Consider the following 26,353-nt stretch of genomic DNA (forward strand, 5'->3'; position numbering starts at 1 on the left):
GTACACCTTAAGTCCAAGCGAGGAAGCATTTACTATAGACCAATCCAATTGTTTAAAACCAGTGAGGCGCAATCGCAGTGGTGGCAGAAAGCTAGCAAACTGCTGTGTTAGAATTAGCAGATTAGACAGCTAGCACTAGCTAGCTCCTCTAAATATGGCTAAAAGTCAATATAGAATAAAATTAGCCTTCAGGTTCTAAACTAGCTAGGTTTAGGTACATTATTGCAAGTAACACAGCTAGTTATAATCATCGATTAAACGGAAGTATGTAGTATGTAGTATGTTTACAGAAGTAAAGCCATTATACATACAGAAACATACTTAGCTATATTATTCAAAGATATTAGTTAATAACATGCTTGTAATAAAATGTTCACTACAAACGTTGATTTGGAAATTATCTCCTCAGTCTAGTCAGCTCTGATGATGGAATCCAATAAACTGAACCCCTCCATTTTTATCATTGCAATTTTTTTTTTTACAGCCAACAGCGCAGCAGGACATTTCATTTAGCTTAACCAGACAAGTTAAAAGTAACAGCTAACTTTCCGAGGACTGCTGGTCAGCTAACTAAAGTTTTTAATTTTTTTTTATTTATTTTTTTTTACTATTCATGCCAGTGCGACACCAGCCTTTTTGCCACCACTTCCGACTGTGACATAAGCGGTGACGTTGGCAAAGTATTGGTCTATTAGGAAATATAGTACTGAATTGTAGCATTTTTATTTATTTTTCATTAACATATTATAGTAGAACAGAAGTGTACTGTACGCCTACCACTTCCACAGTTTAGCACTATCACGATAGAAGCATAACGTTTCTCTCTAGAATGACTGCAGTGGTCTTGCCTGGTAAGATTCATGACAGTTCTCATCATGTGAAAAATGATCCATGCTAATTTGAGCAATTACAGTGACCTTTAAGTAAAGACATAGCCAACATTACAATAAGATGCCAATTAGTGTAATAGGCAATTATTTTAAATCAAATATGACAAGGGGAATGTGCAATTTTACCTAATTTAAAAATAAAATGCCAGGAAAGTTACCTTCGAAATGATTTGTTTTACTGCTGAAACTAGCCATTAATGGGTGAAATGGCAATGATATGTCTTTACCTGATACAGTGGCAAAACTGCCGGCCATGCTGGCAGGCAAGCCACATTGGGGCCCGTGGATTTACTGGACCAGACCGACTGTCTTTGAATATACTAGTCATGCTGCTAAATGATTTCCATAGCAGAGAAAACAGCAATTCCTGTTCCTCACTTAAACAAAGCAAGTCAAATACAGTCATATTAATTTAGTAGCTCTAGTAGCATCACAGTAGGCCTACACATCTCATCCAAACAATACACATTAGTTTGATGATTTTACATAAAAATCCAAGTTTTTAAACTCTGGGCCCGTTTTCACAAAAACAATCTTAAGGTTAAAAGTGTTCCTAATGTGGAAATTTAGGAGAAACTCTTAAAAATTAGGGCCGTGTCACTCCTAATTTTAGGACTCGTAAAATTTTCATCTAAGAGTAATTCATGAAGCATATTAATGCTAAAAGTAGCCTCTAAACCCACGACAGCTTAGACGTCCTCCTGAGGACTTCTAACTCCCTAAGAGTGACTCACAAACAATGTGAAGCATGGCTGCTCTTGTCAATCCACATTAAAAACAATGTATTAGAATATTATTATGACACTGACCTTTCAAAAAGGTATCACCTGAATCACAACTGAGTCAATGTATTTTAATAATATAATATTATAATGTTATAAATATTATAATGTCGACAAAGGTATCACCTGAAGTGCGAGGGTGTTTTCACTATTGTAAACTTATGTAGGATATTAGAGACAGAAGAATTGCTGGCAATATGACTTCAATCTAGAAAACCCAACCTTTTAATCCTGGAATTCCTCAGTGTCATCAATTAAAATAATCTGTTGACTAAGGCATCAAGAAGCCTAGCTGACGCTCACATCTGGCCAATAAAACTAACAAAAGAGACATGTCCAGATCGCACATGACTTGAGAACTTCTCTGCAAAGAGGCCCTAAATGCAAAGGTTACGGGCAATAAAAGACAGAGAACACACTCCCTGGAATTCCCTAAAAAGACTTAGAACACACTCTGTTTTGTCCTCTGATATAAACCAGTTTGCTACACTTAGACTCATCAGATCACGAGACATCATGATTATTATCCTGCAAACAACAGCTAAAAAGGAATCCATGAACGTTGTACTTTGCTGAGTTAACCTTCTAAAATGTACAGAATGCATTTAAACCCACAATGTACACAATACCTAGCCTTGCTAGATAATTCTGAAAATGACTCTATGACCTGTGATCATTGTTATAACTGACAAATTAATGATTAGAGCCTGATGTATCTTTTAAAATATGTGTAGTGATTTGTAATCACTTATAACTGACAAATCAATGATTATAATCTTTAATCTTGTATTATTTATCTCATTGTACTAAGAATGGTAGCTATTCAAGGCTTAACCGGAGAATACTGACAATCAGGTTTCTCATAACGTGTAATGTATTATCCATGTTGTAAAACCAATGAATTAACCAGTATGATTGGTAATCAGGGATTTCCATGTTTTGTTACTTACATGTGTAATATCCATGAAAGTATGTCATATTTAGTATGTAAATGCTTACTTGTTTACGTAGAGTATGTTGATTACAATGAATGTCATGTCTCTTGCACCGTTTTCAAGATATAAATGTTCATGATTAAACATTCACTATTTTGTGCAGGAGTTGAAAGGATCATTCACACAAAGGATTGTAAATCAACTTTGAAAATGACAGACCAGTCAACCATGTGACTCAAAGTCACTTCTGTTTGGCTCAGGACACCTTTGGGATGTGGCCAATTTCAGTTCAAATCTCTCCAAAACAGGAAGAACGCTCTCTTCTCATCTTCTGCTCTTAGAACTGCTCTTGGAACAGTCTCTTGGTCCTGTCTCTTGCTCTTCAGCTCCACAGCCTCCGTGCCATGAAGAGTCCAAGGAAAACTCGGGACTCATCCCGAGGAAGTCTCTCACTCTCTGCTCTACGGTTCAAACACCCAACAGGAGTTGCGAGTCCTCCTTGTCGAAGGCCTCGCTTCAAAGCCCACCAGCATCATCCATCCAGACAATAACTATCCGCGATCTAACAGAGGTCCAAAACATCGACGGAACGGACTTTCTTAAAACGCCAAAGAACCAAGCAACACAAGGAAACGCAACGCAAGGAAACGCAACGACTCAACCAGACATTTGCTCAAAGTGCTGGTGTATTAGTTAAATACTCTGGGTAATCTGATTGCAAATCGATTTAGACTCAAAGAAGGATAAATTGTTCTTAAGGCATTGTCAACAGACTCCATAAAGTTCATTTTCTTTGTATTGATCATTTACTTCACATTCTGTCACTGTTTCATGTTGTATGTGTTAGATTAGTTATATGTTTAGAACAGCAAAAAAGTTCCCTATCTGTCACTCACTCGAAGTTGTGTCGATGTAGTGACACTAGGGGTCACTCTTAGGAGCCCCAAACACCTCTGCTTTTTTGAAAAAAGGCCAATGAGAATTGGCGAGTGGAATTTGCATGCCACTCCCCCGGACATACGGGTATTAAAGGAGCTGGTATGCAACCACTCATTCGGATTTTCTCTTCGGAGCTGAGCGGTTCTATTCATTGAAGCTGAATTCATCCGCAAAGTTCATTCACCTCATCTGCTGGATTCTACGGCACATTTCAGCGGCTTCTCCCCCTCTGCACCCGTGGCGCTTTGGCACAAACAACTAAAAGAGTATATTTTCTTTCTAAAAGAGCGGCACACACGGAACGTCTTTTTAAATATGACTTTCCGTTTGTGTGTTATTCCTGGTTGCAGTCAATATCTCTCCACTTCTGACAGCCACGATCGCTGTCTTACGTGTCTGGGCACTGCCCACGTGGAGACATTGTTCGTGGTTGAGTCATGTCCTCATTGCGAGAACATGACCATGGCAATGTTGTGGTTGCGGCTTGCTTTCATAAGAAAGCAAGCCACCCCAGCGGCTCCCCGCACCGGTCCTTCTACCTACGGGTTTGAGGCTGTGTCGGTTAGCCTTCCTGCAGGAGAGGCTGGAGGGGCGGCTTTCCCCCTCCACCCTGAAGGTGCATGTAGCCGCTATTTCTGCTCATCACGATGCAGTAGATGGTAAGTATTTGGGGAAGCACGACTTGGTCATCAGGTTCCTGAGAGGTGCTAGGAGGTTGAATCCCTCCGTCCCCTCATGGGACCTCTCCGTAGTCCTTCGGGGTCTACAGGGAGCTCCCTTTGAGCCCTTGGAGTCAGCTGAGCTTAAGGCACTCTCTTTGAAGACTGCCCTCCTGACTGCACTCACTTCCATCAAAAGGGTAGGGGACATGCAGGTGTTCTCTGTCAGCGAATCATGCCTAGAGTTTGGTCCGGGTTACTCTCACGTGATCCTGAGACCCCGACCAGGCTATGTGCCCAAGGTTCCCACGACTCCTTTTAGGGATCAGGTGGCGAACCTGCAAGCACTGCCCCAGGAGAAGGCTGACCCAGCCTTGGCATTGCTGTGTCCGGTGCGAGCTTTACACATCTATTTGGATCGCACGCAGAGCCTTAGAAGCTCCGAGCAGCTCTTTGTTTGCTTGGGTGGACAGCGGAAAGGAAGCGCTGTCTCCAAACAGAGGATCACCCACTGGGTCATCGACACCATCACGATGGCATATCAGGCTCAGGACGTGCCACCCCCTGCGGGGTTACGAGCCCACTCAACCAGGAGTGTGGTGGCCTCCTGGGCCCTGGCCAGTGGCACCTCTTTGGCAGACATCTGCAGAGCAAGCGGGCTGGGCAACACCCAACACCTTTGTCCCGTGTATTGGCAGGCACGAGCAGGTAAGTTCCGGGACAACTGGCCGGGTTTACAGCTTGCGCATAGTGCTTTTCCCCTCCCTTGAGGTGAAGACGTGCGCTCTTGACTCCCAGTCATGTTCACAGACTGTGATCCCTGGATGACTTTCCTTCTTAGCCCTCTGGCAGTTGAGTTTGCGGAGAAACTCGCTGACCGGCCCAGTACATGCGCTAATGAGCCCCTGTACTGAGGTAGGTGCTCCACATGTGTTGGTTCCCTGAAGGTGACCCCATGTGATTTCTTCCACAAAAATTGTTTCCCTGATGGCAAACTGTGTTTTCCTTGGGCAGAGGCCCCTCTGTCCCCGGTCGCATGCTCTGTAGAAACTCCTCCCCCTTCGGGTAGGACCTACCATGGAGACCTCTCCACATGACATACTTCCAACAAGACTCGGTAAGACCATGTGATGTATCCCCCCCCCCCCCCACCACCCTCTTTTTGGGCAGGGTGTGGTCTCTGCGGTGTCTTCCTCTTGGGAGGGACACCCCCCAACGCAGACACTTATGGCTCCCAGTTAGTTAACAAATTCCACTCTTTTTGGGGAGAAAAGAGAGGGAAAAGAGGCCTCGGCTGGGCTAGCCTGTCACTGTAGTTGGGCAGTCGACTTGTTCCTGATGGACCGTTCAACGCCCAAAAGAGCGTTGGGGTAGGTTACGTGGCAGCCTGGTGCGCTGGCTATGAGGCACACAGTAGTCTGCCCGTCACGCACCGCCAGTTCACGTAACACAGTTTAGATAGTTGTGCCGTTTTGTATAGGGACCCCTAGTGTCTATCTATCTATCTATCTATCTATCTATCTATATTGTTGTCTTAGGTGACAAATAGCGGTTCCCTGTCTACCAATCACTGAGGGCAATTTAAAAGAGCGCCCTAATAACATGACATGACGTCATCCATAGCAACGAGGTCAACTCCGCCTTACTTTTATCTTTAGATTTCCTTACTAAAACTTGCTCTTAGCAGTTTTGTGAATAGGTTTTAAGCAAAAAATCCTAGGTAGGAAGTTTTTGGAGTAAGATCATAGTGGTAAGATAAAAAAATAAAATACAAATAAAATACAAATAAAATAAAAATCTTTGTGTATACGGCCCTGGTTTATTTAATAAAAAGTAAAAATAAATGAACCTGTATTTAAATGTAATCTGATTTCATAGAATGGTTTCAGTGTAATTTAGTAAGCATCTTCTAAAAGGTAGCCCACTGTATAAAACAAGTGTTTGACTGAGAAGGGCCCATTCAGAACATGTTCTTGCAATTATCTCGAGACGTGTTTTTAACAATTAACATTTGAAGTTCTAATGAAGTTGACATGGCGTCTAAAAAATGCGGCACTCCTGCATGAAATGCGGCATAAAGGTCAAAGACGTTCATCTAGCGCATGTTTTCTATGGAAAACAAATGAAAAAAAAAAGCGTCAACACAAATATGTGTTCGCTGTGAAATGCCCTTAAAAACTTGACACGCTATTAAAAATGTGGTGCTCCTGCGCAAGGTGCTGAAAAAAAGGTTTAGCGCATGTTTACATTTAAAAAACAGCACAGTCCAAAAAGGCGTTCTGTCTGAACTGCCCCTTAGACTCTTTCTTTATGAGTACAGTCAGAGACTATTTAGCAGAGATGGGCCACTCTATTAAAATGAATTGGTAAAATTGGAAAGCCTAACAGTCAGCAGTTGTAGAAAAGGAAGTCCCACCTTACATGTAAAATATTCAATCTTTTAGATACAGACTGTAACCTATTCCACATCTGTCATGTCCAGGTTGTGGGCATAGGATGTTTTAACATTGGTAAAGTTGTTTTATTGCATGCCAGTTTCCTGACACAAATTTGGCCCTTTACTTGGTTATTCATTTTATCTAAAGTAAAATACCTCCAGACGACAGATGTCAAACTGGTAGCCATTCTTTTCATCAACGATGGACAGGAGCGATGGAGGAGCTCCAAATTTGCTCTGATGGTGAAAGGCTGAATTGCTTTTGCAATTTCTTCAAACAAGTGAACAAACGGATCAGATTTATAGTCGTTTTGATCAGTGGAGATATTATGATCATTTAGCTTTCATCCTTTTAAAATCTGTATTTTGAATAAATGCTTTAAAAACTTCTCCGGAATGTTTAGTACTTGTAAATAAACACAGTCTGAACATGTCATGCCCCTAAGCGGAGTTGACTCAAAGCTTTGGAGTCCATTCTCAACTGCCTCGAAATCGAAGAATCGATCATTTTTTTAACCGACTCCCAAGTTGGGCAATGTGCTGTACAGTAAAAAAAAAAAAAAATTACATAAAAGAAAACATAAGAACAAAATCCAATAAAATCACATTGAAATGAATGGCAAGAGAGACTGGTTACTGGTTAAGGCGATTTAATTTTATTTGGAAAATGTTGCTCAGAATTAGAATGACATGATCTTGAAAGAGATAGCCAAAGAGACCTGTGAACTGAGAGTGTGTGTTATGTTTCATGCACTGTGCTTTGTGACATGATCCCACAAAGAGATGGTGTTGATGGCCAATTGTGATGTAGGACATAAACTAGTTACACAGACATTCCAGCTCTTTTTTAGCAAGTGTTTTAACTGTTTGTTAAAGTTTTTTACATGACAAGGTTTGATCTTGCGACCTCTGTACATGCAAAGCAGTATATAAATATAGATTTAAGGGCTCAGCTTGAAATCGTAGAATCGCCTCTTTAGAAAAGGCTACTGTAGTTCAATACCTAAGTGAGGGACTCCATGTAAAATCCATTATCCTTCCTCATAAAAACACCTAACTAAGTCTTATGAGGCCACTGAGCAGGTGATGATGATGATGGATGATAAAGGGGCACTGTCTTACGTGCCAGATACTAACTCATCCTCTACGTATCTGCGGAAGAGAGATTCTGCCTCTGTGACCTCATTAGCACTGCCTACATCTGGATATTCTATGTGTGTAGGACTGCTTGAGCCAAAAGAGAAATATGCATATATATATATATATATATACATATATATATATATATATATATATATATATATATATATATTAAGATGATTCGCTTATATTTTCCTCTTTTGTAAGTCGCTTTGGATAAAAGTGTCTGCCAAATGAATAAATGTAAATGTATATATATATATATATATATATATATATATATATATATATATATATATATATATATATATAATGCATATTTCTCTTTTATATTTAACAAGTAGCAGCAAGCAGAAATTATAAGCCAGGTAAAATTGTTGTTCATTTTCATTATAAGATGTGTCTACCAATGACAGACCAAATCCCAAGCTCTTTAAAAGTAAATTTTCACATCAAATGACCTATCACGCTATGACTTATCAGTAGCAAATTCATAAGAATTTGCTACTGATCAATCACTGTTTTACTTTCAAAGGTGCTCTGAAAAACAAAGCCACAGATGTTTATGAGTATTGTATATCTTGTATGTGTGCGGCTCTGATCCGTAGTGTATTATACATGATGCACAGCTGATCATGACATCTAACAATACAATTCAGATGTTTATCAGAGCGGTTCGATTTAAGTCCTCCATTTATTCATTGTTTTAGTTTCCTTTCCATTTAATGGATGCAAGCTGCACTTAACACCCTTCTCCATCCCCAGCTCCACCTCTTGTATGACAACTTTGCCTTTTAGTTTTTCTCTAAATCTGTCTCGTTGTTTTGTGCTCTAAGACTACAGTTGATTGCCAGTTTGGAATTCCTATCTTAAATGTGTTATTGTGACGTTGCTCCTTATTTACCAACTTGATAAATTAAATTAATTAATTAATATACAGTATTTGAAGTTCTGCTAAGTGTCCTTTAATCTATTGTGCATTAAAAGATTGTACCATGAGGTACTGTCAAAATGTTTTTCTTTTATCTTTCTTTTTTTTTTTTTTTTTTTTTTTTTTTTTTTTCTCTTGTACAACATTGAAATATTTCTGCTGGATCTGTTGTGTGACCACTGTGGGGGGTTTATTTGATGCACTCCCTGCAGAGACAGACAGATTGTCCAGAACAGAACCATACTGCCAACACCAACAGCTTGCTCAATTGTCTAAAAGTGAATAAAGTATTCATTCAAGTATTCAAGTGAAGTATTAATTTGATGGAAGTGGTCCTGACTGTAAAGAACAGAAAGGGTTTTAAAGAGACATTATTCAATGACAAAAGGATTGTGTGGATCTCATCTTTGGACACACATGTCATGTGTATTTTGTTGGTTCATGTTTTTCATGTCTTTTATTTTGAAAATCTTTCATGTCATGTGGTTCTCTTGTCATGTGATTTCATGTTTCCCCTCCATGTCCATGTGTCTTGTTTTCATTGGTTTATTGTCTTGTTATCTTGTTTAGAGTTCTTAGTGTTTATTGGTTATCTTTGTCGTGTTCTCCCATGTCATGTATTTAAGCCTCATGTTTTCCATGGTCCATTGTCAGGTATTGTTAGTTGAATGTAACTTTGGTGCCGAGCCGTGCCGAGCCGAGCCGAGCCGAGCCGAGCCGAGCCAAGCCAAGCCGAGCCAAGCCGAGCCAGTTCATGTTTGCTTTATGTTTGTAGTTAGGGTTTTTGGATACACGTTGGAATACATTTGCACTTGGGTTCTTTACACCATCGTCTTTGTCATTGCCAGCACCAGCAAAATCATTACAACACTCTTGGAGCAAGTCAAACCAAACTTTTACTTTCAACACATAGTAAAAATATCTCAGTCCTGAACTTAATTGCTACTATACTACTCAGTCACTGGTGAGTAAAATCTAAAAATGTACAAGCCAGTAGCTAATCATGGACATTTTTAGTAGCATAGCTTGAAATTTGGTTGGATATTTGAGTAGTTTACTCACATTGTAGTAGGTTGTCCATAGAGTAAAAGATGGATCTTGTGATTTTAAGAATTGTTATCGGTATCATGAAATTAAGATAGCGATTAATAGGAAAATTGATATTTTTACCTAGTCCTGGTAATTAGGTAATTTGTATTGGTAACTTCTGGTGTACTGCTGTTGGCTACTTTTTTAAAAAGGTTATCTTGACTATAGTTGAACTACTTTCTATTATGAGTAGCTTGTCAGTCTACAGCTTCAGTCTTCTATCTTGAATAAGTATTTATATTTGATGTATATTAAACTAAGCATGAGCTCAGAAGCAAATTTTTTTTTTTGTTTTTTTTTTTGTGTTATTGTTCGCTCTACTTCCGCACATTCTGTCAGCCTGCATACTTCTGCATTTAAACATTGCCTCCTACACCTCTACCAGGGCCTTAAATTAAATGCAAAACTATTTGCTGTATCTTGTATTGTTAGTGGACAAAATACTCAGCAATGCCACCCCCATTACAGCACGCTCTGTGACTTCAAACAGTTCAAAATCTATTTTTGGGAGAATTACAAATGTATTCCATCGCTAGTCCCTGAACCTCGGGCTTTTGTGGAGAGAAGACAGTGACTTTTTCATCTTGGGCAAATAATGACTTTCAGCCAGGCGAAAGCAAATGAGCAAGGCAAAAAGAGAGGGGGGGTGGGGGTAGAAAGAGAGAGGAGATATAATGCATAAGGTTGAGGAGAACTGCCACGGGGATATGACGGGTCATTGATCATAGGCTGAGCTCAGAGAGAGGAAGCGGCTCTCAGGAGACAGAGCTAAATAAACATTTTCTGGGAAGAGAGTGGTTAAATCTGAAGTCCCATACCATCCAGGTACTGTGAGTGGCACTGGAAGCAGATAGAGTTACCACAATGGTTATAAGAGACAGAAAGCAGAGAGGATGGGAGGTGTCTGATATCACAGGGATGGAGGTAGACTGTAGTGAGGAGAGCCTGAGAGCTTTTCAAGCTAAATACCATTGCGGTTAGCTGAGGGATATGGTTTCTTTTGTAAAGCCTTTATGAAGACAGTGAGTGAGTGCTATGTCTGTTTTTAAACCATGTGTATTTTAACATTTATTCTGGTGCATTACCTTGCCTTGAAGACTTCCACTGTAAAATCTGAAGCATACTGTAATGATGATTTTTGTTACAAACTGAAGGACAAGGCAAAATTCTGTAGTAATCGACAGCATGACACAAATGCTAATAATATTGATTCCGGATGTTCCTGTAAGTTATACTGTAGATTAAATTACCGTGACCTCACACGGAGGACAACCACGCTTCTGGGCTGTTTTGAGCAGCACCTTTCTGTGGTGGATATGTCGCATTGCAATTTTAATAATCTGTTATAAGCATTATATAATCTAATAATGTTTATTTTACTTCAGTTTTCTTTATTTTCTTCAGTTTTAACTTGTTTTAATAGGCATGTATAATTTAGGTGTGCATATAAAAGGTTGATGCCATTTAACATGCTGCTTAAGAAACCTGAGAAATATGACAGAAACATGAAAACTACCATCAGACATGCAATATGCATCTTTACTGCTTAAATTATTGGTCCACATTGAGTACATAATGACATTTATGAGAAGTCCACAACCATTTTTATTTTATTTTTTTGTTAATTTTTCTATTTCCATTGTGCTATGGTTTTTCAATTGTGGTGTGGTTTATTTCTGTTGTGTTTTCCGCTTTTATTTGCTTTGCTAATTTGGTTGTGTTGTGCACCCCTTGGCCACTGTATATTTGACATTTTCAATATGCAAACAGCTGACTGAACAGATTGAACAAGTTACTTACTGCTCGCAAAATACATGCAAAGACAAATTTGAGAAGTATTACATTATTTATTAATTTTTTTACATATCCTTTCCAACCCGATCTCATGAAAATTCGTACATAATTTATTTCGTATGGTCTCGCACGATGTTGTTCGCATAAACTCGTACGACTTCGTCACGTGCAAATTCCCAGATGTCTAATGCGGAAGTAAGCGCAAGTTCCACGCACGAGGTGTTAAGGACATACTTATTAATATTATGCCCTTACCCAAACCCCTTATCTAAACTTATTCAATCAGTAGAGTATGTAAACATGATAGGAAGCTGTTGTGTGTGACAGAAGCAAGTAATTGTCACATATAAGATGGAAACGATGTCCAGCGACGTCATTGGCTGTAGTGAAAGTTGTAGGAATTCAAACAAGTGCAGTCACATGATATAATATGAATTAGCCAAATTTAGAAAAAGTCGTACGAATCCTGACAATTTCGCCGTGAGAGTGTGTTGCTCCTTTCACAAACAGTATGTGCTGTGATGGTGGACACAGGATCCGGTTCAGCCTGTTAGATATTCCATGTTTGTATAAGATCATTGTTAGATCATATTTGGCCTTATAACTGTCAAAGTGTTTGCTCATTGGATTTTAAAAACAGCCGTTTGTGATCAAATTTTTTGCGATTGTGAAAAGTTCAAATCTACTAACAACAGATGCTTGCCAGTGGGGTATGATGGTGACGGTGATCCAATGATGGTGATCCATGTAATATAGGCTTCTACACAAAATCCTGAGTTTGTCCAGATACACCAATCCTGATTTAAAGTTAAAGAAGCCCAAATCTCCAATAATCTTTCGGAAACAGGGTTTTTCAACTTCACAAACCACACTTTTTTTCACAAAATGATTGACAGGCAGAAAGCGTCAGAGAACACGGTCCGCAGACACATTTTTGTTTACTGTTTAAAAAGTCTAGAGGTGTTCCAGAGACTGGTGAGAATTCTCATGACACTTATTACAGTGATCTTTCAAGGAGTAGGACTATTTTTTTGCATAACTTTGCATGAAAAAATCACTTACAGCGTGTTTAATGGAAACAAATCTCAAATTCAGTTGTTTCCACGACTTTCTGAAAAATGCAGTTCTGATTCTGAATAAGCAGTTCTCAATTCTCAGCCCGACTTATGACTAGGGGCTGGACAAACTAATTGAGTACTCATCTAGTTGAATAGTTTTACCACTAGTTGTTTCTTTGGGCCTCTGTCAACGAGTCATGGATCACATGATGTCAGTTGCGCTTCTTTAATATGCCGACATCATGAGGAAAATTCCTCTGTCCACAAACTGCATCCTTGTGTATTTGTGTGCCATTTGTTTTGTATGGTAACCTACAGTATAAAGGTCAAATATATTTGGAAGTATGAGTTTGTGATGATAAAGTAAAGCTTGGGCACTTTGCGTTTACAAAACACATAAGCAAATCGCACGGCTGACTTCTAAGATGGTCTGAGTTGGTTTAGAGCATCAGTTCTTATGTGTATTTTCACTATTTTTGTTGAATGTGTGAAAGTGAATGAGATTTGAGGACAGGTCAGTCTTCGGCCCACACTTTGAGAACCACTGGTTTAGAGAGTTTACATGCAAACATTCTCTGCTCACAACCACTATGGTACCCCTGAAACTAGCCAAGTGTCACTCAGAAGCACAATTAATATATAAGTGAGTAAAACAAGAAGATATGCAAGCTGTTTCTGAACCACATCTCATTTGTGTGGGTACTTTTCAGGTCAGGCCGCTGATAATGCATGGCATGCCATTTAAGGTAAACATGGACTTGCCGACAGGTCAGCTACTTTCTTGCATGACTTATTTTTACTCAATTAAGTTGTCGTGCAAATTTTCTGTTTTTCTTTTTCTCAGATGGACATTTTCCCACTTTTGTTCCAATTATGCTTTAAATTAAAACATCACAAAGCACATTGTTAACAATTAGCAGCATTCTATGTAAGGTCTTTAAGGACTAATGAATCACCAGAAGATTCACAATTACGGGCAGTGCTAGTGTCAGCAAATCAAATTTACATTTATAACCACTGTGTAATATTATGAAATTAAAAGTTAAAATACATTTCCAGGGCTATTGTTAGGTTCTGCAGGGAAGTGGTAATTATTGGCATGCCCAGCCACCACATTCTGAGCTCTAAACCAATTTATGCAAACTGTTAAAATGCTGCTGCCCCTGAGATCTGTTCTACTGAGCTGTACAATTTACTGTAACTGAGGCAAACATTTTGGTAATTTTCAATTCAATCACGGAAAGTACGGGGATCCCTTGTGCTAAATAACAGAATTTTTTTAATGCTTAGTTACAGAGATAATATATTGTAATTTAAGCCCCTGTTCTGAACCATCATTAATGATTACATTTTATTTTTTTTATTTTAAGTCTAGGGAACGCTCTCAATGAAGTTTCAAATGGCTCTGTTGGTCCATAGCCGCCACTCATGATAGCACAGAGTAAAATATAACAGGAACACTTTAACTAGCTCATTAGAGGGCCAAAACCTTTTTTTTTTTTTTTTTTTTCTTTGCTAGTGGCACACAAATTACACACTTCCACTTTAAATAAAAGATCGTATTCACCTTATGCGCCAGAGACACTAGCGTGCAGCCTTCTTAAAAATGTTGTCTTTGTACTTTTGGTCTAGCAGTTGCTATACAGATGTCTATGGTGTCTATGTCAAAGTGTAATTAGCAAGCAAAGTGGATTTAAAGGTTGTAGAGTTGCCAAACGTTATTGTGAGTATTTTAAAGTGTTCAGGTGATGTCATAACAATTTGAAGCAGAAGGGGAAGTTTTTAAAACATGAGTACTTCATTTATAATACCCAAGATCCTAACTTCACGCTGTTCTAAAATGCCTCTGTTCTCATGAAACTCCATGAGACAACACAAAGTCTTTAAACATATCTCTGTACGACACCTCTGGCCATTTTCTCATGTCATTCACCCATCACGTTATTGTTAAGTTGAGCAGATTTTTTGAGTATTAAAACGGGAAGGGGAAGAGGTGCCACTATATTAATATGCACACACATACACAAATATAAATGTGAGAGTGTAGGTAATATTTTATATTTAATTACATTTAAAGGTGCACTCAGTAACTTGTCTTTGTCTCATCTTGGACTTGACACTGACACCTAGAGGCTTGGATGCAGCATCATTTAAATCTATTGTTTTCAGTTTCAAAAGCCATTGTATAACTTTAGTATTCACAGTCAGCCATGATTACTTTAATCAATGAGTGAGAAAGTGTCAAATAACAGGATGGTTACTGAGATTAAGTGAGTAGTATTCGGCTGGTCATGCGACTCCAACATGGCAGCCCAGCCGAGTCTTCATTTTTGTGTGAGTGGTCATGATTTCCTACTTGTATTGCAAAATTACAATTCATGTCTTCAGGAGTTAAACTTTTTAAATGAGAAAAAAATAAATAAAAAAATCACAGTGCACTTTTCTTTTTTTCCCCCAATTTGTAATGCCCAATTCCCAGTGTGCTGTTTTAAGTCCTCGTGGTCGTGTAGTGATTCGCCTCAGTCTGGGTGGCGGAGAACGAATCCCAGTTGCCTCCACGTCTGAGACCATCAACCCGTGCATCTTATCACATGGCTTGTTGAGCGCGTTGCCACGGAGACATGAAACTTCACACCATCCACCGCGGCAACCGTGCTCAACTCACCACGCACCCCACTGAGAATGAACCACAATATAGCGACCACGAGGAGGTTACCCCATGTGACTCTACCCTCCCTAGCAACCGGGCCAACTTGGTTGCTAAGGAGACCTGGCTGGAGTCACTCAGCACGCCCTGGGATTCGAACTAGTGAACTAGCTACAGAGTGCACCTTTAAGCCTTTTAAAAATGTTGGGTGACAAATAAATTTTAAAAAGTACAAATGTAATTTACTTTTAATGTTTCCTTTAACTTGCATGCAAAATAATGAGCTGTCACTGTTTAAAATATTAACAAGTTGAAACCTAAAAATTAAGCAGAATTACACCTATAACAATAAAACATTTGTGCTTTAAAAAGTGCAATGTGTCATTGCTGTATGAATGTGATCTGCCAAGTCCAATTTATCTACGTGGGTGTCAAGAAAACGAACATTTACAGTGATGGCAAAACCCCTCACATTGCTCCCAAAAGTAATCAATTTTGATTGACTCTTCTCAGTAGCTTCAATGCAAACAGGAAGTTAAGAGACAAAACACGGATGCATGGAGCACTGAAAACGGGTGGGGTTTAATAAGGTGAATAGCTCAACTGGAAGAGAATGGTTCTAGCAATGCAAAGCTCATGGGATCAGTTCCTAGTAAAAATAAACAAATGCTAATAAAATGTCTGGTTGTGGCATAAAACAAGATGATACAGTACAGCAAAGTTGGTACTTCAAATTGGTAGTGTTCCCTATCTGTCACTCACTCAACGTTGTGTCGATGTAGTGACACTAGGGGTCACTCTTGGAAGCCCCAAACACCTCTGCTTTTTTGAAAAAAGGCCAATGAGAATTGGCAAGTGGAATTTGCATGCCACTCCCCCGGACATAGGGGTATAAAAGGAGCTGGTATGCAACCACTCATTCAGATTTTCTCTTCAGAGCTGATCGGTTCTATTGATTGAAGCTGAATTCATCCGCAAAGTTCATTCACCTCGTCTGCTGGATTCTACGATGCATTTCAGCGGCTTCTCCCCCTCTGCACCTAAAAGAGTATATTCTAAAAATAATATATTTTCTTTCTAAAAGAGCGGCACACATGGAACGTCTTTTTAAAGATGCCTTTCTGTCTGTGTGTTATTCCTGGTTGCGGTCGATATCTCGGCCACGATCGCTGTCTTACATGTCTGGGTGCTGCCCACGCGGAGACATCGTTCGTGGATGGGTCTTGTCCTCATTGCGAGAACATGACCATGGCAACGTTGCGGTCGTGGCTTGCATTTGTAAGAAAGCAAGCCACCCCAGAGGCTCCCCACCTCGGTCCTTCTACCTACGGATATGAGGCCGTGCCAGTTAGCACTGGGGGCGATTTAGGGACCTCAATGGGACCACATCCGCCGGGTATCCCCCTACGGACCTCCCATTCCCCAGCACGCTCGCTTGCCCTGGTCGGGCACTCGGACGAGATCGCCGGCTCATCTCAGGGCGAGTTCGACATCTCGTTCGGAGCCCGGGAAGAAGACGAGTTATCGAGCGCAGCATCAGAGATCGGGCTCGTCCAGTTGGACGCAGAGGCTTCGACTGGGCTTCCTCCTTTGGGAATGGTCACCCAGTCCCAGGCCGACGCGGAAATGACATACATGCTTTCCTGGGCGACCACTAGCGTCGGGCTAGAGTGGAATCCTCCGCTCTCCCCTGAAACCTAGTGGCTCGACGATTGGTTCCTGGGCTCCCAGTTCCTTTTTTCCTGGAAGTGCATGAGGAGCTGACAAGATCGGGGAGGCACCTTTTACTGCCCGGTCCCGGTCTTTCAGCTCCCCCGCTCTCACTACCCTCGATAGTGGAGCGGCCAGGGGGTATCATGATCCCCCAGGTGGATAAGGCACTCACAGTGCACTTATGTCCTCAGAGCGCCGCCACCTGGTGTGGGCACCCGAAACTCCCATCCAGGGCCTGTAGGTTTACGTCATCCCTGATGGCTAGAGCCTACGGTGCCGCTGGACAGGCCTCCTCCGCCCTGCACGCCATGGCTCTCCTGCAAGTACACCAAGCCAAGATGCTAAAAGAACTGCACGTGGGTAGTTCTGACCCGGGATTGATGCAGGAACTGTGCTCTGCGACCGACCTCACTCTCCGGGCGATGAAGGTCACAGCACAGTCTCTCGGGCAGGCGATGTCCACCCTGGTAGTCCAGGAGCATCACCTTTGGCTCAACTTGGTTGAGATGCATGAGGCTGACAAGGCACGGTTCCTTGATGCCCCCATCTCCCAGGTTGGCCTATTCGGCGACACCGTCGAGGATTTTGCACAGTAGTTCTCTGCAGTGAAGCAGCAGACGGAGGCCATACAACACATCCTGCCCCAGCGTGGCTCAAGATCCCGCACTCCATCTGCTCGTCGCCAAGGGCGTCCTCCTGCAACTACAACACCGGCTCCGCCGCAGCCTGCCCCAATGGCCCGGCCCCAGCGTGGAGCCCAGCGCAGGAAGCAGACGCCACCCGTCTCATGGCCGGCCGCCAGGAAGGCTTCGAAGCGCCCCTGAGACGTGTGACCTAGGGGCAAGGAGACCCGCTTCTCCGGAGCTGGTGAGCAGACCACTCCGTCCCCCGGTGGAGGGCCGGGAGGAGAATCTTTTGTTACTTTTTCATTTAATTTTGCCGCATGTCCAAGAGGCTGCGGTACCCAAAAATTCAACAAAAGAGCAGTTTTCTTGTCCCCTGGGTCACATTCGGTGTGCATGGCTGTCGTCACGACCACCGTCCCACATCCCATCATTTCAGGTAAGGTGCTCCAGCGGCAGTCCCCCCACCCCTGTGTGTCCAGCTGTGGCACAAACACGGCAACATGGGATTGGGTCCGGTGGACTACGGGGACGAGACTCCTCCTCGCCCCTCCTCGGCCAAACTTATGGTGGGTGGCAGGAGCCAGGTAAGTGCTTCGATGTCCCTGGACTCAGCACGGCTATGAGGCTCGAATCCCCTCGATGTGGCACCTCGAGCTCCACCCCGCCGTGAGGCCCCACCCGCCGGTATGTCCGACGTGATCATTCCCTTGGTCCCCCTCGCCTGGAGTTTGGAGGTGTGGCTCACGCTTTCCAACCCGTCACGGTGGCTGACCAGGACCGTCCGACTTGGCTATGCAATTCAGTTCGCCAGGCGCCCGCCCAGCTTCAGTGGCATCCGCTTCACCTCGGTGAAGGGCGAGAACACCACTACCTTGTGTGCTGAGATCGCTACCCTTCTGCGCAAGGGTGCAATAGAGCCTGTCCCTCCAGCCGAGATGAAGAAAGGGTTCTACAGCCCTTACTTCATCGTACCGAAGAAAGGCGGTACTGAACCGGGCTTTGCACAGAGTCCCGTTCAAGATGCTGATTCAAAAACGCATTCTACGAGCGTCCGGCATCAAGATTGGTTCACGGCGGTAGACCTGAAGGACGCATACTTTCACGTCTCGGCCTTACCTCGACACAGACCCTTCCTGCGGTTTGCCTTCGAAGGCCAGGCGTACCAGTACAAGGTCCTCCCCTTCGGCCTGTCCATGTCCCCTCGCATCTTCACGAAGGTCGCAGAGGCTGCCCTTGCCCCGCTAAGGGAAGTGGGCGTCCGCATCCTCAACTATCTCGACGACTGGCTAATCCTAGCTCACTCTCGAGAGTTGCTGTGCGCACACAGGGACCTCGTGCTCTGGCACCTCAGCCAACTGGTGCTTCTGGTCAGCTGGGAAAAGAGCAAGCTCTCCCCGGTTCAGAGAATCTCTTTTCTTGGTTTGGAGCTGGACTCGAACGAGCATGCACAGTCGGTGATGAACTGTCAGAAGGCATTCAGACAGAGAACAGTGGTTCCACTGAAACTTTTTCAGAGGCTCCTGGGACATATGGCATCCTCAGCTGTGGCCACACCACTCGGGTTGATGCATATGAGACCGCTTCAGCACTGGCTTCAGACTCAAGTCCCGAGATGAGCATGGCGCCACGGGACACATTGCATGGCCAACACACCAATCTGTCGCCGTCTCTTCAGCCCTTGGACCGACCTTGCATTTCTATGGGCAGGGGTTCCCCTAGAGCAGGTCTCCAGACGCGTCGTAGTTACGATAAATGCCTCCAAGACGGGCTGGGGCGCCATATGCAATGGGTACACTGCCGCCGGCTCCTGGACTGGCCCGCGGCTGCGTTGGCACATCAACTGCCTAGAGTTGTTGGCAGTACTGCTCGCCCTGCAGAGGTATCTGTCGTTGATCCAGGGCAAGCACGTGTTGGTCTGGACAGATAACACAGCATCGGTAGCATACATCAATCGCCAAGGTGGTCTACGCTCCCATTGAATGTCACAACTCGCACGCCATCTCCTCCTCTGGAGTCAGCAGGGCCTCAAGTCGCTACGAGCCACTCACATCCTAGGGGACCTCAACAACGCAGCGGTCGCACTGTCACATCAGGTTACCCTCAGGGGAGAGTTGAGATTCCACCCTCAGGTGATCCAGCTGATTTCGAGTCGATACGGTCGAGCACAGGTAGACCTGTTTGCTTCCCAGGAATCCTCCCACTGCCTGCTTTGGTACGCCCTGACTGTGGCACCCCTTGGTAGATGCGTGGCACACAGCTGGCCCCCTGGTCTACGCAAATACGCGTTTCCCCCAGTGAGCCAACTTGCACAGACCCTGTGCAAGGTTAGGGAGTACGAGGAGCAGATAATCCTAGTAGCACCCTACTGGCCCACCCAGAAGTGGTTCTCGGATCTCATGCTCCTCGCGACAGCCCCCACCCCGGCAAATTCCCCTGAGGAAGGACCTTCTTTCTCAGGGACGGGGCACCATCTGGCACCCACGACCAGACCTCTGAAATCTCCACATCTGGCCCCTGGACGGGATGTGGAAGACCTAAGTAGCCTACCACCCGCAGTGGTGGACACGATCACTCAGGCTAGGGCTCCCTCTATGAGGCACCTGTATGCCTTGAAGTGGCGTCTGTTTGCTAAGTGGTGTTCTTCCCGACGCGAAGACCCCCAGAGATGCGCAGTTGGATCAGTGCTTTCCTTCCTGCAGGAGAGGCTGGAGGGGCGGCTGTTCCATTCCACCCTGAAGGTGTATGTAGCCGCTATATTGGCTCATCACGATGTAGTAGATGGTAAGTATTTGGGGAAGCACGACTTGATCATCAGGTTCCTGAGAGGCGATAGGAGGTTGAATCCTTCCAGACCGCGCCTCGTCCCCTCATGGGACCTCTCCATAGTCCTTCGGGGTCTACAGGGAGCTCCCTTTGAGCCCTTGGAGTCAGCTGAGCTTAAGGCACTCTCTTTGAAGACTGCCCTTCTGACTGCGCTCACTTCCATCAAAAGGGTAGGGGACATTCAGGCGTTCTCTGTCAGTGAATCGTACCTGGAGTTCGGTCCGGGTTACTCTCACGTGATCCTGAGACCCTGACCGGGCTATGTGCCCAAGGTTCCTAAAACTCCTTTTAGGGATCAGGTGGTAAACCAGCAAGCGCTGCCCCAGGCGAAGGCAGACCCAGCCTTGGAGTTTCTGTGTCCAGTGCGAGCTTTACGCATCTATTTGGATCGCACGCAGAGCCTTAGATGTTCCGAGCAGCTCTTTGTTTGCTTTGGTGGTCAGCGAAAAGGAAGCGCTGTCTCCAAACAGAGGATCGCCCACTGGGTCATCGATGCCATCACGATGGCATATCAGGCTCAGGACATGCCACCCCCTGCGGGGTTACAAGCCCACTCCACCAAGAGTGTGGCGGCTTCCTGGGCCCTGGCCAGTGGCACCTCTTTGGCAGACATCTGCAGAGCAGCGGGCTGGGCAACACCCAACACCTTTGTGAGGTTCTACAATCTCTGGGTTGAGCCGGTCTCGTCCCGCGTATTGGCAGGCACGAGCAGGTAAGTTCCGGGACAACTGGTCAGGTGTACAGCTAGCGCATAGCGCCTTTCCCCTCCCTTGAGGTGAAGACATGCGCTCTTGACTCCCAATCTTGTTCACAGACTGTGATCCCTGGATGACTTTCCTCCTTAGTCCTCTGGCAGCTGAGTTTGTGGAGAAACTCGCTGACTGGCCCAGTACGTGCACTAATGATCCTCTGTACTGAGGTAGGTGCTCCACGTGTGCTGGTTCCCTGAAGGTGAGCCCATGTGATATCTTCCGCAAAATTGTTTCCCTGATGGCAAACTGCGTCTTCCTTGAGCAGAGGCCCCTCTGTCCCCAGTCGCTATGCTCCGTAGAAACTCCTCCCCCTTCGGGTAGAACCTACCATGGGACCTCTCCACATGACATACTTCCGTGACCATGTGACATATTCCACTCAAAATACCCCCTCCTCTTTTTGGGCTGGGTGTGGTCTCTGTGGTGTCTTCCCCTTGGGAGGGACACCCCCCGACGCAGACACTTATGGCTCCCAGTCAGTTAACAAATTCCACTCTTTTTGGGGAGAAAAGAGTGAAAAGAGGCCAGCCTGTCCCAATAGTCGGGCAGTCGACTTGTTCCTGATGGACCGTTCAACGCTCATAAAAGTGTTGGGGGAGGTTACGTGACGGCCTGGTGCGCTGGCTACGAGGCACACAGCAGTCTGCCCGTCACACACCGCCAGTTCATGTAACACAGTTCAGCTAGTTGTGGTGTTTTGTATAGGGACCCCTAGTGTCACTACATCAACACAACATCGAGTGAGTGACAGATAGGGAACATCCTGGTTATTTTCGTAACCTCCGTTCCCTGAACGAGGGAACGAGACGTTGTGTCCTTCTTGCCACAATGCTGAACTACCCACTGAAATGGCCGGGACCTGGTCTCGGCTCCTCAGCACAAAACCTGAATGAGTGGTTGCATACCAGCTCCTTTTGTACCCATATGTCCGGGGGAGTGGCATGCAAATTCCACTCGCCAATTCTCATTGGCCTTTTTAAAAAAAAGCAGAGGTGTTTGGGGCTCCCAAGAGTGACCCCTAGTGTCACTACATCAACACAACGTCTCGTTCCCTCCATCAGGGAACAGAGGTTATGAAAGTAACCAGGACGTTTTTTTCTACCCCTCACAGTCTCTTTTATCCGTCCCAATCTATCATATCCTTTGTGAAATGAGTCTGTGAAAAGATAGCACTTTGGATATGGAGGAATAGGGAGAGAATAGCCCCACTGTCAGAGCACCTGTCACTCCAATTATATCTCTTGCCATCTGGCGATGAAACGGCCCGTTGAGTATGGATGCCTAGAAGCCGGGCTGAAATGTCTTGCATCTGGAAATTAACTGCACTCAACAGAACTGAAACATCAGAAGTTTTTGACACATGGCATTTTTTTTATTGTGTTCCTTGTGGTGTGCTTCAGGATACTTAAAGGCATAATTCACCAAAACATGCAGATTATTTTATTTTTTATTTGCCCTCATGTCATTGCAAAGCAGTGTATGACTTTCTTTCTTTTGTGAAACACCAAAGAAGAATTTTTAAAGAATGTTTACAATGGTTTCTTCCATACAATGAAAGTGGATAGGGACCTGGGGCTGTCAAACTCCAGAAAAGACAAAAAAAGCTACATAAAATCATCATAAAAGCAGTCCATCCAACACATGCACTATATTCCAAGTCTGTGTAGTCATATGATAGCTTTGTTTGAGGAACAGATAAAATGTATTCACTAGTCACAATTTCTTTTTTTTTTTTTTTTTTTTTTTGTGAATGATATTCACTAAAAATCTTGCTTGACAGCTGTTGTTGGCTTTCACTTTCATTGAATGGGAAAGAGCTCCTTGGACATTATGCTACTAATAACTTCTGTGGTCCAAGGAGTCATACAGGTTTTAAAGACATTAGGGTGAGTACATGATAATTTTTGGTGAACTATTCATTTAACAGGCCTTTGCAAAGCCAAGCAAGTTCTTTCAGACTTGGGTTTCCATTTTTGAGTTCTTTTAAAAATTACAATATTCTCATCCTGATGTGAATTTGATGACATAATTGAAATTCATAACCCTGTCAGATTAATTTATTAGTCAAATCAAATTTCTAGTGCTTTATAATGGCTACCCAGTTAAGCATCTTCTTTTAATGAAATTACCATTCTGAGCAGTGATGATATTGTTAAATCAAAACCCAATCACCTTGTCCAATACCCACCCAAGGAGCATGTGAAGGAAACATTTGGTCCTCTCCCTGAAAGTGCTTGTAAAAGAGGATGCGAGAAGCAGTTTTCCTTTTTCAGGTGACGCTTTTATTTCCCCTCTTCCTCGACACCACTTTATAGTTACGTTTATACACTCTTTCCACACTAACACACACACTGCTTCTACAAATAACTTCCACTATTCGGGAATGGTCACTCTGGCTCAGCTCTGTCATATCCAGTCCCACTCTGAGCGTTGTGTCGCTCTCTTTATGCCGCTCTCCCCGTGCTCACTGAAATTAGAGACAGGTGTTAGACATAATTTAGCTCAGGAGTAAGCGCCCTTACCGCTTTCTCTCTCCGGAGAGATGCTTGACCACGCCCCCGCTGCCACATATCCCCACCGCCCGACTCAAGCCGGGGCGACATCCGGCCTGCCTACCACTCCCCCCCCATTCCTGGAAAGGAAGTCGGCGACAGCCATCTGCGCCCCCGGTCTGTGGACCACCTTAAACTTAAACGGCTGAAGAGCCAGATACCAACGGGTGATCCGGGCGTTAGTATCTTTCATGCGGTGGAGCCACTGGAGTGGGGTGTGATCCGAGCAGAGGGTGAAGGCCCACCCCAACAGGTAGTATCGGAGAGTGAGGACCGCCCACTTGATGGCGAGACACTCCTTTTCCACGGTGCTGTACTTAGTTTCCCTTAACGAGAGCTTACGGCTAATGTACAGCACCGGGCGCTCCTCCCCCCCACCACCTGCGAGAGCACAGCCCCCAGCCCCCTGTCTGAAACATCTGTCTGTAAAACAAAAGGGAGAGAGAAGTCAGGTGAATGTAAAAGCGGCCCCCTGCAAAGTGCGGCTTTAACTTGCGTGAATGCCTGTTGACACTGCTCCGTCCACTGGACCGGATCTGGAGCTCCCTTTTTAGTGAGATCAGTCAGCGGGCTGGTGACGTCCGAATAGTTAGGCACAAACCTCCTATAATAGCCAGCCAGCCCCAGGAACTGTCTCACCCCCTTTTTGGTCTTGGGTCTCGGGCAGGTCGCAATCGCCGCTGTCTTGTCAATTTGGGGACGCACCTGCCCGTGGCCCAAGTGGAACCCCAGATACTGTACCTCCACCCGCCCAATCGCACACTTCTTCGGGTTCGCTGTGAGCCCCGCTCGGCGCAGCGATCTCAGAACCGCCCTCAGGTGTTGCATATGCCGCTGCCAATCATTGCTATAAATGATGATGTCATCTAAATAGGCAGCGGCGTAAGCTGAATGCGGCCTGAGGATTCGGTCCATGAGACGCTGAAACGTAGCCGGGGCCCCAAACAAACCGAACGGAAGTGTCACAAATTGGTGTAATCCAAACGGTGTGGAGAAGGCGGTTTTCTCACGGGAAATTGGTGTCAAGGGGATCTGCCAATAACCCTTCGTCAAATCCAATGTTGAATAAAACCGAGCAGTGCCTAACCGATCGAGCAACTCATCAACGCGAGGCATTGGATATGCATCAAATTTAGACACCGCGTTGACTTTTCTATAATCCACACAGAATCGCACAGACCCGTCGCTCTTAGGCACTAGAACAACAGGGCTGGACCAATCACTGTGGGATTCTTCTATTACCCCCATATCAAGCATCGCATCCAATTCTTCCCGAACAATTTTCTTTTTGTGTTCGGGTAGTCGATAGGGGCGGCTACGTACCACCACCCCCGGCTCGGTCTCGATGTGGTGATGGATGAGGTTTGTACGTCCTGGTAGAGGGGAAAACACATCTGCAAACTCCTGTTGCAACCTGGCAACCTCCGCGAGTTGGCTCGGTGAGAGGTGGTCTTCGCAAGTGACTGGGGTGAACTGTTTATGTTTTGAGCTCACCTCCGGTCCGAGCTCCGCCTTCTCGGGAACCACCGTAGCCAACGTCACGGGGACCGCCTCCCTCCACAATTTTAGGAGATTGAGGTGGTATATTTGACGTGCGTCCCCTCTATCGGATCGTTTAACCTCATAATCGAGATCTCCCACTCGTCGTGTGACCTCAAAGGGTCCTTGCCACTTGGCGAGTAATTTAGAGCTCGATATGGGAAGCAATACAAGCACTTTATCTCCCAGTGCAAATTCCCTTAGCTGAGTTCCCCTGTCAGTCAGCGCTGTCGTTCTTGAGCTTGGAGCAAATTCTCCTGTGTTAGTTGCCCCAAGGTGTGGAGTTTTGCTCTAAGATCAAGAACGTACTGAATTTCATTTTTACTGTTTGAAGGTCCCCCTCCCCTCTCTCTCTCTCGTCTGCTCTCTCTCCAGGTCCCGTTCCTGCCCCATGCAGACGAGGAGGAACCCAGCCCCTGAGACCAGTTCCCCAGGTGTGGGAGGCGACACCTTCCCCTACTCCAGTGCCCCGCCGCTCTCCCCCTCAGGGGTGCGGGCGTGGCGCCTGGGCCGGCCTGCTGGAGGTGCGGAGACCCGAGCCACTTCCGAGATCAGTGCCCTCTGATGGAGCTGGGGACGGTGGTGCGGGTCTCTGACCTCCCACAGGCTGCCCCCAACCGGGCCGGAGCGTACCGGACACCGGTAAGTGTCAAGGGGGGTACTCACCAAGCGTTGGTGGATACCGGGTGTAATCAAACCACTATCCACCAACGCCCGGTTCAACCCGAGGCATTGGTCACATCCAAAACGGTGAAGGTGAAGTGTGTACACGGGGGAAGAAACAGAGGGAGGAGAGAGAAGGTAGGAGGGATCTTCTGTCCTCGGGATCGCCGCCATGTGGTCCTCCGCAAGTCGGATAGCTTCCTCCAATGACGCCGGGCGGTGGCACTGGACCCACTCTGCCGTTCCTTTTGGCAGTCGAACTATGAACTGTTCCAGTACCACCTGGTCGATAATTCCCTGGACGTCGCGATCCCCCGCTAACAGCCATCTTTGGCAGGCGTCACGGAGCCGCTGGGCAAAGGCAAACGGGTGGTCAGAGCTTTC

This window comes from Myxocyprinus asiaticus, chromosome 22 (genome assembly GCF_019703515.2).
Source record: "Myxocyprinus asiaticus isolate MX2 ecotype Aquarium Trade chromosome 22, UBuf_Myxa_2, whole genome shotgun sequence".
NCBI classification, from domain to species: Eukaryota; Metazoa; Chordata; class Actinopteri; order Cypriniformes; family Catostomidae; genus Myxocyprinus; species Myxocyprinus asiaticus.